Source organism: Salmo salar, chromosome ssa15, assembly GCF_905237065.1.
Source record: "Salmo salar chromosome ssa15, Ssal_v3.1, whole genome shotgun sequence".
Classification (NCBI taxonomy): Eukaryota; Metazoa; Chordata; class Actinopteri; order Salmoniformes; family Salmonidae; genus Salmo; species Salmo salar.
Window position 1 is genome coordinate 78,575,416 of NC_059456.1, and position 13,038 is coordinate 78,588,453.

The 13,038-nt window shown below is 42.6% G+C and overlaps 1 protein-coding gene across 1 annotated transcript in view; it reads right to left on the minus strand.

The window, feature by feature from the left end:
* Positions 1-6,957, minus strand: part of chl1a (cell adhesion molecule L1-like a) — a 110,210-nt gene extending 103,253 nt beyond the window's left edge. Inside the window, exon 1 of the mRNA XM_045696134.1 lies at positions 6,697-6,957. The gene's annotated coding sequence lies outside the window, so the exon portion shown is untranslated. The remainder of the gene's footprint in view (positions 1-6,696) is intronic.
* Between the last annotated feature and the right edge of the window lie 6,081 nt (positions 6,958-13,038).

Below are 13,038 nucleotides of genomic sequence, written 5' to 3' on the forward strand. Positions count from 1 at the left end.
CGATATGTAATGCTTATTAAAGAGCAGTGATACTATCAAGAGCAGTGTGTGGGTTTCTTCTTTTTTCTCATCTTATTCAACTGTCACCATGCACCTGCAACAAAGATATCTCAGCTGTGCGAGTGCCTTTTGACTAATAAATATGTTGAAATGGAACCAAATTATCGGTTCCTGTCTCAGTCCTTTTTAAATAGGTTACCGTAAATTCCGGACTATAAGCCGCAACTTTTTTCCCACGCTTTGAACCCCGCGGCTTAAACAATGACGCGGCTAATATATGGATTTTTCCCGCTTTCAATTTTTTTTCTTCCAAAAAAACACATTCTGTGACGTGCTCAGTTTTTTGGCGGCATGAAGCTTTCATTAGACCAATGAAATTGCCGAACGGGTTAAGGTCAAACAACTTTTTTGTTTACTGTTTAGATTAAATCGAGCGCTCTCAAACTTCCCATCATTCTGATTACGGTAGTCATTTTGTCATCCTCATCATGGCAAAGACACAGAGAAATGCATATGATGCAGCTTTCAAGTTGAAGGCGATTGATCTGGCTGTTGGAAAAGGAAATAGAGCTGCTGCACGGGAGCTTGGTCTTAATGAGTCGATGATAAGACGTTGGAAACAGCAGCGTGAGGAATTGACTCAGTGCAAAAAGACAACTAAAGCTTACTGCTAATTTTTTATTTTTTGTTACAAGCCGTGTTTCGTTAAAGCCTGTGTAAAGTTCATTTGTTTCAATGTACCGGTAGGCACCTGCGGCTTATAGACATGTGCGGCTTATTTATGTTCAAAATAATACTTTTTTTAAAATTCAGTGGGTGCGGCTTATATTCAGGTGCCCTTAATAGTCCGGAAATTACGGTATATGGTCTACTACGGTATAGATTGAATGTGATAGTCTGCCTATAACGAGCCTGAGTAGGCCTATAACTCCAAATTGGAAATGGTTAATGCAATGCATTTCTGTTGAATATGGAAAAATCCACCCGCACTCAGCCAATCAGGAGCCGCTAGTGCGTTGCGGCAATTTCATGCTGCATGCTAAACAGTACATGCTAAATAGTATGCAACAATGAGTAAATGGTATGCAGTTTAAGTCGTAGTGCGCTAGTACTGTAGGGGTATTTGGACACAGCTAATGTGTTCTTTCTCATGACAGTAATGACATATAACTGGGGTCTTCGTATCCACCTTTCTGACTAATCTTTTTTGTGGGCACTGGGGGAAAAGGCTGAACTTCTCTAGATTGCTTTTGTGTAGGGATAACTACTGTATGCTTTGTTTGTGAAGGTAGTTTAATGCATCAACATAAACTCATCTGCAAGGACTGCAGCTTTCTCGAGAGTAAGATCCTCCTTGGTACATCGGTCTAGTACTTCCCAAGTGGGCTTTTCTTCAAATGCTTTCATTCGAAGTCCACAGGTGTTTCTCAAAAAGAATACTACCATGCTCCGAGCACGCAAATTGGAGCACAGAGGGTCGGAGTATGAGTCTAAATCAAAGTATGCAAAACGGAGCACGGAGGGCACTTTTCGAATGCGTACTCCACTTGTACATATTTTGAAGCATGCGTCGATGTAAGCTTCAATGGAAAGTATGCACAGAAATATGATGCACACGTCAAAAGAATTATGCAACATTTCTTGAAATCAATGGCAGCCATTATTTGAGCTGAAGCGAGAGAAAATAAAACACCAACTTTGGAATGAAATGTTACCCATTCACATCTCATATGTTGCCTGACTACAATATTTTATCATAATACATGCTGTGTTAATTTTGGCATGTTTACCTGCTTACAAGACCCACTAGTGTGCGTAGATTGCAAGTCCAAGTCAATAGGGCTAACTGGCTAGCTACTACTGTTAGCTAGCCAGATAGCCACGAAGAATAGTTAGCTAGCTACCCACGAAGAATTGTCGCATAACATTCATTTTAGGTCATTTTTGCCTGTTAATAATCTAGACAGTTAACGATTCACATATAGCTAGCTGATAGTTATGAAATAAAACATTTGCTTTGTGTATATCATATCTATTGCCATTATCCTGGCTGGAAGAATGTTCAGTGAATGAGTAAGTTCATAGTAAGTCAATAGGGATAACTGGCTAGCTAGCCATGAAGAATGGGTAGCTAGCTACCCACGAAAATGTTACATCTACCTTAAATACCATTAGTTGTAGGTCATTTTTGCCTGTTTAACTAGCTGGCTAGCTAGATTATAACGATTCACATATACAGTGGCTTGCCAAAGTATTTACACCCCTTGACATTTTTCCTATTTTCTTGCCTTACAACCTGGAATTAAAATAGATTTTGGGGGTTTTGTATCATTTGATTTACACAACATGCCTACAACTTTGAAGAAGCAAAATATTTTTGGGTGTGAACCTTGAGGGTGCATAACTATTCACCCCACCACCAAGTCAAGACTTTGTAGAGCCACCTTTTGCAGCAATTACAGCTGCAACTCTCTTGGGGTATGTCTCTATAAGCTTGGCACATCTAGCCACTGGGATTTTTGCCCATTCTTCAAGGCAAAACTGCTCCAGCTCCATCAAGTTGGATGGGTTCCACTGGTGTACAGCAATCCTTTGGTCATACCACATATTCTCAATTGGATTGAGGTCTGGGCTTTGACTAGGCCATTTCAAGACATTTAAATGTTTCCCCTTAAACCACTCGAGTGTTGCTTTAGCAGTATGCTTAGGGTCATTGTACTGCTGAAAGGTGAACCTCCGTCCCAGGCTCAAATCTCTGGAAGACTGAAACAGGTTTCCCTCAAGAATGTCCCTGTATTTAGCACCATCCATCCTTCCTTCCATTCTGACCAGTTTCCCAGTCCCTGCCGATGAAAAACATCCCCATAGCATGATGCTGCCACCACCATGCTTCACTGTGGGGATGGTGCTCTCAGGGTGATGAGAGGTGTTGGGTTTGCGGTGTTGGGTTTGCTCCAGACATAGTGTGTCCTTGATGGCCAAAAAGCTCAATTTTAGTCTCATCTGACCAGAGTACCCCTTCTTCCATATGTTTGGGGAGTCTCCTACATGCCTTTTGGCAAACACCAAACGTGTTATTTTTTTCCTTTAAGCAATGGCTTTTTTCTGGCCACTCTTCCGTAAAGCCCAGCTCTGTGGAGTGTACAGCTTAAAGTGGTCCTATGGACAGATACTCCAATCTCCGCTGTGGAGCTTTGCAGCTCCTTCAGGGTTATCTTTGGTCTCTTTGTTGCCTCTCTGATTAATGCCCTCCTTGCCTGTTCTGTGAGTTTTGGTGGGCGGCCCTCTCTTGGCAGGTTTGTTGTTGTGCCATATTCTTTCAATTTTTTTATAATGGATTTAATGGTGCTCTGTGGGATGCTCAAAGTTTCTGATATTTTTTTATAACCCAACCCTGATCTGTACTTCCCCACAACTTTGTCCCTGACCTGTTTGGAGAGCTCCTTGGTCTTCATGGTGCCACTTGCTTGGTGGTGCCCCTTGCTTAGTGGTGTTGCAGACCCTGGGGCCTTTCAGAACAGGTGTGTATATACACTGAGATCATGTGACAGGTCATGTGACACTTAGATTGCACACAGGTGGACTTTATTTAACTAATTATGTGACTTCTGAAGGTAATTGGTTGCACCAGATTTTATTTAGGGGCTTCATAGCAAAGGGGTTGAATACATATGCACACACCACTTTTCCTTTTTTAATTTTTTTGAAACAAGTTATTTTTTTCATTTCACTTCACCAATTTGGACAATTTTGTGTAAGTCCATTACATGAAATCCAAATAAAAATCAATTTAAATTACAGGTTGTAATGCAATAAAATAGGAAAAACGCCAAGGGGGATGAATACTTTTGCAAGGCACTGTAGCTAGCTGATAATTAAGAAGTAAAATGTTTGCTTTGTGTATATCTTGTTTCGGTTCAGTGAATGGGGAGGTGCAGCGTGACACAACACAGTAGGGGGAGTGTGAGTGCTTCTCAAATGTAATGTTTTATGTGTTCTCCACACTTGTTTTATGTGTTCTCCACACTCTCGTCCTCACAAGAACGTACTCAAGAATATGTCCTCGGAGAATGCACTTGGAGCATGAGTGTGGAGCACGGTAGTAGGCATATTGAGAACCACCCCATGATTTTTTTTGTTAGTGTTTCCCTTGTTTCAGAGTGATTTGAGCGACAACAACAAACCTGGGACACAAGATCCCAGACAAGCCCCCATTTTGTTACATTCCCCAATAAGAAACCAAAAAACTTTGCTCCACAGAAAAAGGTAACTAACAAATGAGCCACTGACAACTGAAATGAAACAGGTGGGGTTTTAAAATGGGTTCTGAAAGGCATCTATGGAGGGCCTACCGAGTGCTCACCAAGAAATTCCAGTTGGGTCTTAAAAGATGTCCATCATGGACACTAACTGGATTTCTCTGATATCAGACCAACTAAAAGAAGAAAAGAAACACACCAACTTTGGATAGGTAGTGAAACCAAAATTGGGGGAAACAAATAAGGTAAAGGCTCTGTTAAACAACCTTAAACAGAGGTGTCGCTCTTCCAACATCTCTTTTTCCAACTGAAGCAATGGGCCAGTAGCTCCTACATATCAGCTGTGCTAGCACAGGTTCAACACATCCTGATCAATGAGGGTGATTCCAATCAGTACGCCACACCCAAAGAGAAACAACTGCAAAAAATGCAATCAAGAGAAAAAACAAAGTCTGTAACAGTGTTTGTGTGCAGCTTTCTGTGTTTGCTGTGAATGAATGACAAGGAAAGGAACTGCGAGAGCATGCCAAAGTGTGAACTTTGATAGAAGTTTGCAGGACAGGACTGGATGAAAATGAATTCCTATGTAGCAGTTTGGTGTGCTGTGCTGTAAATGTATTCATTGAACGCTGGCTCCAACATCACTGCACAGCGGGGAGTTTGAGTATCCCTGGATTCCCCAATTACCCCAAAGCAGTCAAGTTGGGTCACAATGAAAGAGGCTCGAACCATTTCCCTGTATAAAGCTGCAGTGGACTGAATAGCCAAGCTTCAGAGGACCGACCGTGGCCAATGCCCTGGGAAACCTCCTCTTATTCTCCTTCAGTTGAAGGAGATATAGAGAGAACACTCACAGCTTGAACACAGACCAGTGGAGGTTCCTCAGAGGAGGAAGGGGAGGACCATCCTTCTCAGTGAATTTCATGAAAATAAAAATATAGTAAAACATTTTTTTTTAAGTTATCCTTTTTAGATTGAACTATACTAAACATATTCACGTCACCAAATAACTGATTTAAAACACACTGTTTTGCAATGAAGGTCTACAGTAGCCTCAACAGCACTCTCTGGGGTAGCACCATTGTGTAGACGGAGGACAGCTTTTTTCCCGTCCTCCTCTGGGTACATTGGCTTCAATACAAAAACCTAGGAGGCTCATGGTTCTCACCCCCTTCCATAGACTTACACAGTAATTATGACAACTTCCGGAGGATGTCCTCCAACCTAAATAAAATGTGTTGAGTAGTTGACAAAGAGAGAGAACGACAATAGTTGAACAGTTTTTAACAAATGAAGGAATGCTATTTATGTTACATAACTGGCTATTGCTATCCAACACTGGAACTCTTCCAAGTCAAGGTAAGCTTTTGGTTTTATACATTTATTGCCACCGGGCCCACCGGTGTAACTGTTAAACTGCTTGCTGTACACTGTACTGCACGATTGTAGACTATGTTGACTATGACATTAGCTAATATAATGACATTGACAATTATATAGGCTGTGTGTAGCGGTTAGTGGTTATGTGGTATGAAGGTTTTTTCGCCTTGTCACAGACTGCTGCTGTGTTCTGCACTGAAGTCCACAAGTGAAGGTGAGAGGAGGAGAGCGCATAGATGCGAGAATGAATTATACAATGAGCAAAGTGATAACGCTGTTTGTATCAGGCTACTATCAAAGTGAACTGTGTGTGCCGGTGATAAGGGATGTAAGCAAACAAAACGAAACCGGGATAAACCTACCTGAATTTGTCCAATAGAAACTCTTATTTGCAACTGTTTGGATGAATGATTACACCATAGACCAGCTAGATGCAGGCAAGAGTGTGCAAGGTGGTATTTAATTTTGAGTATCATGTAGTGACCTAAACCTATTGATGTTACATTGAGCTGGATGAATGGAATATCATCCAACAAAACTGGTCATTTAAACACATAGTGCTATGAAGAGGGACAAAAGAGAAAGAGTAGAAGAAGCCTTTAGGGGAGAACTTGCGCAAGAATCTATCAGTCCAAATTAAAGCAGATTTATGTGACACATTACATGTAAAAACCTGCCCAGAAAAAAACAAACATAAAAGTCATCCGACAACGGCTGTAAATCAGGATGGTTTCATACTTTGAATACAGTCACCCGTGAGGACAGGCATGGGCAAAAAGAACTGTGCATTTTCCATGACAAATGTACACGTATCGTTATAATGCACGATCAACAGCAATATAGGTGTTGTTCGAACATATTCATACTACACCATGTTCAGAAATAAAACAAAATTAATACAACATCCGAACAGTTCTGTGAATGTGAAACTCGCATACAACACTCAGTCTGTGCGAAAAGTCATATGCAGTATGACGACCGCCTTACGTATAATCTAGACTTTAAAATGATCACACTGAAACTTCAATACAGACCATGTATGTTAAATAATACTTACCTTCGTAGTAAAGGAAAGTAAATCCAACGTAATTATGATTTGCATGTGGCGCTTCAATCAACTTTGGACAATAGCGAGCTCGCGCTCCCCCAGAGTTTAGCCTATAAATCACTTTGCCGGTTGTCAAGAGAATGACCCAAACTTTTGCATAATTTATACATCGGAAACAAATGAATACAACTTCTTGTCATGCAAACTGTCGAGAAAAACTGCGGTAATTGCGTTCAGCTTTTGGCTAGACAGAGCGATATACAGAATTATCACAGGTGAGGCCACCGTTGGTACCCACGCGTTTAAATAATATACTGGAAAATACAAACTAATATTTCATGAATAGGCCGCTGGCAATACATTTCCCCCACGGCTGTGCAAGTGCATGCGCACGGGGTGTTGAAAGCAATTTAGAAGCTTTCATTCAATTCCCAAAATCACATTGATCTGTCAAATTCAATAGAATAGGTTAAATGAACCAAAACCCAATTTTTATCATACCAATCAGAAAAAGCACTTCAGTGTAATGAGTAACCTTGTCCTTGCCTGAGACATAAAACATTTTGCTTGCTTCCTAAGCTAGTGCCTAGGCTTTAGCTCAGCATGCTATTACAGTCTTGTGGTGTGCTGGAGAACAGGTCCAAACCCTGGTTGGTCACACATGGCATACTGCACATTCAATAAAATAGGTCTAACCTTCATTATAAATTCCAATTACATGTGTTATTGGCGATTATAGAGGACAATCATTGTTCAGTCATGCATGCTATTGCCCTCTCCACATATCTAAAGACATTTCACATACTGGCTGGACATTTCTTTTCTTCATCTAATCTCAACAAATACTGCAGTAACTTCAATTCACAGAGAATAATTGGAGGATGGCATTTGACAAAGGACACGCTTCTTACCAGATGATTGAGGTGGCACATGTTCTATGGCAAATTATTTGACTTTCAATCGCAGAGAATAAGTCCATGGACAGCAGACTAGTTTTATAGGCTCCCACATTTTCAATCTCCATAGAATACAGTTTATTTTATGAATTGTGTCAATGACAGATAACTTTGTTTAATTCACAGGATTAAGCTCACTCAGAGCACAGAGGATGAAGAGATATTGTAAATATTACACAGATGTCACAGCTCTCGTTATCTAAGTTATAGCGACATTATAGCAACGTTATAGCCCTCCTATGTCAAATATATAATATGACTGATGAGAGAGACTTTCTACCCAACTTAATGTAGTGTTAGTCACATTCAATTAAACCGTTTTTACCACTCAGTACAGAATTAAAATCAACCCATGAAATCATCAAAATGGACCACCATGAACACAGCGCTTTAGAACTTGAAAGATTATTTGGCTCATTATCAATAGTAAATAGTAATTTTGCTTAGCAAGGATGGGAATCTACTACTCATTTGTGTTTGTTTGTTTAAAAAAAAGTGTTATTGTTGAGGAACAGTGTCATGCATATAAGTGTATTTACCTGGAGTGATTGAGGGTGGCGCTATTACTAATTACTAGATGAGATTATCTGTACTTGAACTTGACCCATGTCCTCAGATATACACTTTGTTCTTCTATCTGCATCCCTGCCTCAGAACTGTATAGGGGGAGACTGATACAAAGGGATACAGAGAGTAGGGGCCGATGCTACTACTAGAAAAGACTTCGGTGCTCTACTACAGCATGTTTAACCTCTGAAAAGAGAGCTTTTACACATAGCCACAGGAAGTAGGGGTGCTGAGGGTGCTGCAGCACCCCCTGATAAATCAGAATTTTAAACCAAAACAAAAGTAGTGCACTGGGCCTTTATTACTTGTGTATGAGCGGGCCAAAATAGCCGTCAGCAGCGCGGGGATCTCAGAAAAATCCGTCAGCATCTCAGAAAAAGCCATTTTACATTCGTAAGGTGTTGTACCATCACAAGTACAGCTCTTCTGGTTTAAAGCTGACCTGTCATACATGAGGTAAAGCAAATAATTAAAATCATGTTCAAAATGAAAAGTGCGTATAGCAAAGAAGGTTTTGTTGTCATGGTGATTAAACAAGGTTATGACCAACTTGATAGCCTTGCTTGGCAGGATGCAGAGCAAATGGGAAAATAGGGTGTCTGGCTATGTAAGAATACCAACCAGACAACTGATTCTCCTGTAGTACAACTCTGCCCTCTAGTGATATCAGTTGTCCATAGACAGCAATTCTTTTATTTTTTATTTTTTCACCTTTATTTCACCTTTATTTTTTTTCACCTTCACCTTTCACCTTTTCACCAGGTAAGCTAGTTGAGAACAAGTTCTCATTTACAACTGCAACCTGGCCAAGATAAAGCAAAGCAGTGCGACAGAAACAACAACACAGGACAACATGGAATAAACAAGCGTACAGTCAACACAATAGAAAAAAAGGAAAAAAAGAAAGTCTATATACAGTGTGTGCAAATTGCATGAGGAGGTATGGCAATAAATAGGCCATAGTAGCAAAGTAATTACAATTTAGCAGATTAACACTGGAGTGATAGATGAGCAGATGATGATGAGCAGATGATGGTGTGTAAGTAGTGATACTGGTGTGCAAAAGAGCAGCAAAATAAATAAAAACAATATGGGGATGAGGAAGGTAGATTGGGTGGGCTATTTACAGATGGACTATGTACAGCTGCAGTGATCGGTTAGCTGCTCAGATAGCTGATGTTTAAAGTTAGTGAGGGAAATGTAAGTCTCCAGCTTCAGCAATTTTTGCAATTCGTTCCAGTCACTGGCAGCAGAGAACTGGAAGGAAAGGCGGCCAAAGGAGGTGTTGGCTTTGGGGATGACCAGTGAGATATACCTGCTGGAGCGCGTACTACAGGTGGGTGATGTTATCGTGACCAGTGAGCTGGGATAAGGCGGAGCTTTACCTAGCATAGACTTGTAGATGACCTGGAGCCAGTGGGTTTGGCGACGAATATGTAGTGAGGGCCAGCCAAGTAGAGCATACAGGTCGCAGTGGGTGGTATAAGGCACTTTGGTAACAAAACGGATGGCACTGTGATAGACTGCATCCAATTTGCTGAGTAGAGTATTGGAAGCTATTTTGTAGATGACATCGCCGAAGTCGACGATCGGTAGGATAGTCAGTTTTCTAGTAAGTTTGGCGCGTATGAAAACTTTTTTGCATAAAGCCTTCTAGATTTATTTTGATTGATTTTTTATCTGAAAATATACCCTCCGCTACCGGGAGCGTTATGATCGCACACAGCCCTCGGTGCAAGCTCCTCACCGTTGCCGTGCAAGAGTTGGCCATCAGCCAGGAAGAAGTGTGCCGGCTCAGTGTATCTGGTCTCCAGTGTGTCTCTTCGGCCCAGGTTATCCTGTGCCTGCTCTACGCACGGTACCCCCCGTTCACCAGCACAGCCCAGTTCGTCCTGTACAGCGCTCCACCCTTGCTGGGCGAAAATAACCATTCAGCCAGGACAGGGTGTGCCAGCCCTAAGCTCCAGACCTCCAGTGCGCCTCCACGGCCCAGTATACCCTGTGCCTGCTCTGCGCACCCAGTCTCCTGTGTGTCTCCACTGTCCGGTGAGACCGGTTCCAGCTCCACGTTGGAAGCCTCGAATGATGATCAATGGTCCGAAGCCTCCAGTGATAATCCATGGCACAAAGCCTCCAGTGATGATCCATGGCCCGGAGCCTGTAGTGACAATCCATGGCACGAAGCCTCCAGTGAGGATCCATGGCCCGGAGACTCCAGTGATGATCCATGGCATGGAGCCTGCAGCGACGGTCCCCAGTCCGGAACCTACAGAGACGCTCTCCAGTCCGGAACCTACAGAGACGCTCTCCAGTCCGGAGCCTCCAGCGACGCTCCCCAGTCCGGAGCCTCCAGCGACGCTCCCCAGTCCGGAGCCTCCAGCGGCGGTCTGCAGCCCGGAGTCTTCAGCGGCGGTCTGCAGCCCGGAGTCTTTAGCGGCGGCCTGCAGCACAGAGTCTTCAGCGGCGGTCAGCAGTTCAGAGCCTCCGGCGATGATCCACGGTCTGGTTCCTCCAGCGACACAGAAGCGGGGGGATCAGCGGGCGGTGTGGGGGCTACGCCCCGAACCAGAGCCGCCGCCAAGTATAGATGCCCACCCGGACCCTCCCCAATAGGTTCAGGTTTGCGGCCGGGAGTCCGCACCTTTGGGGGGGAGGTACTGTCACGCCGTGACCTGAGAGAAATGGTTTGTTTCTCTATGTGGTCACATCAGGGTGTGGGGTGGGCATTCTATGGTGTCTATTTCTTTGTGTTGAGCCGAGTATGGTTCCTAATCAGAGGCAGCTGTCTATCGTTGTCTCTGATTGGGAATCATACTTAGGCAGCCTTTCCCCACCTGTAGTTGTGGGATCTTATTTTTGTAATGCTTGTTAAGCCGGCAAGACGTGGCGGTCGTTATCATTGTTTATTATTTAGTTTTTAGTGTTCTGATTTAAAATAAATACAAAGATGAACACTTACCACGCTGCACCTTAATCTACTCCTTTTAACGATCGTGACAAAATGTCAGAATAATAGTAGAGAGAATGATTTATTTCAGCTTTTATTTCTTTCATCACATTCCCAGTGTGTCAGAAGTTTACAGACACTAAATTAGTATTTGGTTGCATTGCCTTTAAATTGTTTAACTTGGGTCAAACGTTTCGGGTAGCCTTCCACAAGCTTCCCATAATAAGTTGGGTGAATTTTGGCTCATTCCTCCTGACAGAGCTGGTGTAACTGAGTCAGGTTTGTAGGCCTCCTTGCTCACACACACTTTTTCAGTTCTGCCCACAAATGTTCTATAGGATTGAGGTCAGGGCTTTGTGATGGTCACTCCAATACCTTGACTTTGTTGTCCTTAAGCCATTTTGCCACAACTTTGGAAGTGGGGTCATTGTCTATTTGGAAGACCCATTTTTGACCAAGCTATAACTTCCTGACTGATGTCTTGAGATGTTGCTTCAATATATCCACATAATTGTCCTGCCTCATGATGCCATCTATTTTGTGAAGTGCACCAGTCCCTCCTACAGCAAAGCACCCCCACAACATGATGCTGCCACCCCCGTGCTTCACAGTTGGGATGGGGTTCTTCGGCCTTTTTCCTCCAAACATAACGATGGTCATTATGGCCAAACAGTTCTATTTTTGTTTCATCAGACCAGAGGACATTTCTCAAAAAGTGCGATCTTTGTCCCCATGTGCTGTTGCAAACCGTAGTCTGGCTTTTTTATGGTGGTTTTGGAGCAGTGGCTTCTTCTTTGCTGAGCGGCTTTTCAGGTTATGTCGATATAGGACTCGTTTTACTGTGGATATAGATACTATTCTACCTGTTTCCTCCAGCATCTTCACAAGGTCCTTTGTTGTTGTTCTGGGATTGATTTGCACTTTTCGCACCAAAGTACGTTCATCTCTAGGAGACAGAACGTGTCTCCTTCCTGGGCGGTATGACGTCTGCGTGGTCCCATGGTGTTTATACTTGCGTACTATTGTTTGCACAGATGAACGTGGTACCTTCAGGCGTTTGGAAATTGCTCACAAGGATGAACCAGACTTGTGGAGGTCTACATTTCATTTTCCCATGATGTCAAGCAAAGAGGCACTGAGTTTGAAGGTAGGCCTTGAAATACATCCACAAGTACACCTCCAGTTGACTCAAATGAGTCAATTTATTGACTCCAACCTAAGTGTACGTAAACTTCCGACTTCAACTGTAGCTTGGATAGTGCCTTCCAAAATAACTAATACATGGTCATAGGCAGAGCTATATATAAACTATAATGACAGTTTGGCCGCAAGGGAATGAAATGCAACTTAGCTGCCTTTATCCAAAGTGAGCTTGCAGACATAGTTTTGTATTTATGATCCTTGTGGTAATTGAAACCACAACATTATTGTTATCATCACACTTTTCCCAACTAAGCCACGTAGGACCAATTCAAATGGTCTGGCAGGGAATGGGAGGAACTATGGTCCTCCTAACGTTCGAACACACCAACGGCGTTTGCGCAAAATAGTACGCAGCATCATCTGGATATGTATGCAACAAAAGTTCAACATTCACCTTCTGCTACCATTTCTGTCAAGCCGTCTACACATAAAGTTTGACGCATACGTTCGATAAATCCAATTTATGCACTACACAGAACGCACTGCAACTGCCCCTGCAACGCAATGCTGCAAGGCAAACGTAGCGTTTCATTGGAAATTAATTTAATTCTGGTGTACCAAAATGCATTGACGCTGTCGGTGTGATCGAAGCGTAAGTCTTCTACAGTACTTTCACTACAATCCACCAGAGGACACTGTTCTATTTCCCAGACCAGTGTCAAAGGAGAGGACATACAT